This window comes from Pseudopipra pipra, chromosome 1, assembly GCF_036250125.1.
Source record: "Pseudopipra pipra isolate bDixPip1 chromosome 1, bDixPip1.hap1, whole genome shotgun sequence".
In the NCBI taxonomy this organism is placed as follows: domain Eukaryota; kingdom Metazoa; phylum Chordata; class Aves; order Passeriformes; family Pipridae; genus Pseudopipra; species Pseudopipra pipra.
The window spans coordinates 36471531-36475920 of NC_087549.1; positions in this window are offsets into that span (position 1 = coordinate 36471531).

A 4390-nucleotide genomic window follows, 5' to 3' on the forward strand; every position below is an offset into this window, starting at 1 on the left:
CCCGGGAAGCAGCGCCGCGCGCGCGCGCCCATGGCGCGGGGGGGCGGGGCCGGAGGCTCCCAGTGGGAGCGCGCGTGCGCGCGGCGGGAACAGAGACGGGGGGGTCGGGCCGGCGGAAGGTGTGGGCGCCGCTCCCGCCTCCGGCGGGCCTGGAGTGCGCGTGCGCTTCGGGAATGCTCGGGGGCGAGCGGGAACGGCGAGTCCCTGCGCTGCAACGCGCGGAGCTGCCGGGGCGGGGTGTGCGGCGGGCGGGCGGGCGGGCGGGCGGGCGGCAGCGGGGCCGAGGGGGGACCCGGCCTGGCCCCCGTGAGCGGCTGCTGCTGCCTGCGGGGCGCTCGGGCAGCCCTGCCCGGGCAGCTCCCGCCCCCCGTCCTCTCCCCTGGATCACAGCGTGGATCAGGTTGGAAGGGACCACAGAGGGTCATCTGGTCCAGCCTTCCTGCTCACGCAGGCTCATCCCAGACACATGGCACAGGATTGTGTCCAGACAGTTCTTGAATATGTCCGGTGAGGGAGACTCTACAACCCTTCTGGAAAATCTTTTCCCATGCATGGTCACCCGCACAGCAAAGAATTACTTCATACTGAGGTGAAATTTCTGTGCATCAGTTTCTACCCATTGCCTCTTATCCTATTGGTTGGCACCACTGAGAAGAGCCTGACTCCATCCTCCCCTTGGATATTTATACACACTGATAAGGTCCCCTCTCAGTCATCTCTTCTTGAGGCTGAACACGCTCAGCTCCTTCAGCCGTTCCTTGTAAGAGAGATGCTCCAGTCCCTTAATCATCTTTGTTGCCCTCTACTGGACCCACTCCAGGAGCTCTGTGTCCCTCTTGTACTGAGGAGTCCAGAACTGGACACAGTACTCCAAATGGATCCTACTGGTGGTACATGTGACCCTGCTACCTCTGCCACGGCACCCCAGTGCGGGGCTACAAGTAGAGTTCAACCTGGACTAGAGTCCAGAACCCTGGGTAGCTATGCTCTCCACCCGGGTGAGCTCATGGATGGCAGGATTACTTGCTTATAACCCTTATCCTGTCACCCACGTCCACTCTGCTCTACCGCTGGCCAGCACTTGGAAGTCTGTGCTTCGGTACAAGTTTAGTGGGAAAATAAACAATGGTTCATTAAACATGGGGTTTTTACTTAGTTGCTTTCAGTTCCATCATTAATGAATTACATATGCCTTAATCAGTATAGGGGCTTCCTGTAGCAGCCATCAGTAAAATCCAAGACCGCTTCAACAATGCCACAGAGGAGAATTAAGCATTTATAAACTCCAGTCTGAAAAGACAGCATTGTAGTTCATATACTGTGTTTAGTGTTTGGAGGAGGCAATGCCATAAATCCAACACAATTGTGTAAACACAGCTGTCAGCACAATGGGAAGGTGCATCCCTCAAGACCCTCAGTCCAAGTTCATTTTGAAACTTGATGCATGTGTTTTTTCTTCACAAAGTAAAGTGGTTTGGTTTTGTTTAGCAATTGCACAAAAGGATCTTGGGAAAGCAACATTTCTGGATGAAGTCAGTTTATAATTGCAAATCATTTCTTAAAATTGTCAAAAAGTGAACATTATACTGGAAGTTACCCAGAGTTGGTGTAGGTAAGGCTTGTAGAGTGTTCATTTATTCCACTGCAGTGAAGTCTGTAATTTTGACAACCACTCATCAAGAAACACCCTAGAGTACAGAGGAAAGCAACAAGGATGATGTAAGTCTGGATCTGGAAAATAGATTTGAGAAGAAAAGATTGAAAGAATTGGCTTTGGTTGGGCCAAGACTGAGAAGAGTGAGGCTAGGATATGATATGAAGAAAGTCATTGAATATTTTTGTGCATTTCAAACAAGACAAAATGTCATGGATTTAAACTGCAGCTGGCAAGGTTAAAGTTGATCTTCTTTTATGACACCTGGATGAAGTATTAAACCTTTCGTAGATCTGCAAAGGTAACTTTGGATAAAACTCATTTAAAACACTATCCGCAAGTAAGACTGCACTCCCACCTCTAGCACCACAGTTTCAAGGGAGGTGGAACCTTTAGATTCGGTATTTCAAATCATGTATCTGTCCCTTTTTCCCAGTTCTTCTAATTCATAGGCAGCTATGGTATGAGGGGATTTTCACTTCTTGGTGAAGTGTTATAGTTTACTTACAAAAAGTAGACCTTGAGTAGACAGAAGAAAAGTGAGTCAAATAGAGCACAAGCACTTAAGTAGGAGTTCCTGCATTAGATAGTCTCCTTACCGATAAGCTAGGCGTTCATTTCTGCCTTCGGTTTGTTGGGGGCTTTTTGTTTGTTTTTCTGGCATCTTCTATCCTTGTTTCATTTAACCACAGTGAAATAGCTTCAACTCTTCAACTTTGTAATGCGTTTTGGTGTGGTGATAATGCCTCGAGAAATGTGGGTTCTAATCTGTTCCCACTGATGAGAGAATTCAGATCTCAGCATTTCTTAGGTCGTGGGGACTACCAGCCATGGGTACATCCCACAAAGTTACATGCTGCGTACAATAGTGAAAATTCCAGGTTTGATCTTGGAGACCTAAATTGGACATCAGTAACAGTCAACAAGAATCTACCACAGAAGTCCATTAGAGAATCTGGGCCACTGAAACATCAGATTTTAAACCATCTGTTTCATAGCACCTTGCCAGTTCTCAAGATTTTTTCCTGTGACCTAGGAAATCTTGCTTTTTAACCCTCTATTTTTGGAATCATAAAATGATATTAAATGGCCAGTGTTTCAAATGGTTTTGGCCCTCCTGATTAGACAAAGAAGTCTGGAAAGAATGCAGCCAAAAGCTTTGAAAACGAGCATCAGGAAAGGAGGGCTCAAATTTATTACATGTTTAACATCTCATTGGTTTTGACCCAAGGCCATTAATTTTATGAGGCTAACAGGTTTTTTTTTGAATATTTGGGCTTTTAAATGTTGCTCTTTTCATAGAAGTACTGCCTTTGAGATAGTGCTGGCCCCTAGTGACTTAATAACATCTATTTAGTTAAATATGCAATGTAATAGGGGAAGAAATAAAAACCCTAGGAATTTTTTTATTCAGTTTATAATGGTTGCTGTGATTTGTATGACAAAAATCCAATGTGCTGCAAATATTTCCAGTTTTTGATAATGTTGGTGTCTGTGCTGTGAAATGACTCTACATTGGTCCTCCTTATCTATACTATTAGAAATGTGGTAGAGTGAAAATTATCCTTAAAGAAAATGCAAGTTCAGCAGGATTCCAGTCTGCATTGCAAGCTTAGGCTCAAATAAACCTTTTTGATGGGGAATAATGCAAGCCTCTGAGGACTTGCTGGAATGCTCTGTGGCAATTAGTTCTGTAATATTATAGTTCAAGTTCTGGCCTTATGTGGCTCTGGAGACTTTGGAAATATATACGGTTCATTTTTCAAAATGCTTTTAGGTCTAATTTTTATCCCCTCTAATTTTCCATTCTCCAGTAGTTACGTTCAGGAATGTTATTTGTGATCCGAGCTATGATAAATTGATTCCACCACCCTTTGCCATCAGATTATCATATCGAAGATCTCCATCATCCACGTGCATGACTAAGGTAAGACAGCATGAGGTAAGAAGCTTTTCACACTGGCAAGCTCTTCTCGAAAGAGATGCTAATGTACGGTATTAGTATATTTGATACCAGTATGTGCTGTCTGTTTGGCTTAAGGGAGCATGTAGCCGTACAATAGGCTGGGTCCACAACAATGATTAATTACTGATAGATCTTCTCTAATTAGTTCTTATGAAAGACAGTCTTAAAAATTATATGTATATACTCTTTATTTCTTCCATCTCTGTGTGAAACCCTCCTGTCCTTCAGTCTATTTTTTTAATTTAAATTCCATTCGTATTTTGTTTAAAACTAATGTCTCTTGCTGTCTTTGCTCCCAATCCCATAGAGAAATCTCCCTTTTGGTGTACAACGCGGCTCATCATAACTACACGTTTGGGGCTTGGCCCTGTCATCGTTCTGACTGCAGTCTGGAGGGCACAGTAGCACTGTGCTACAGAAGATTCCCAGTGGACATAGTTTATATAGCTAGGTTACTTCTGGTCTGCATCAGAGTGCTATTCAGATTGTACTTTTCCCGGTCCATTAGCAAACAGCCTGTGGCCTTTTCCCACCTGTTTCAAATTATTTCATATGCCAGACCAGAAAAAGCATGGAGCTGTTGTACAGACACTGCTCAAGTACCGTACAGTTTGTTCAAGTATTTTTAGGTGACTTGTAGTGAGAAAAGCTTCTTTAGTTCCATTTAGCCTGTGACATTTTTACTCCAGGACAGCTGCTTATATGTTTCATTCCTATCTCAAGATCTGGCTTGGATGAGCTGTAGGTAGATATACACAGTAAGCATTTTA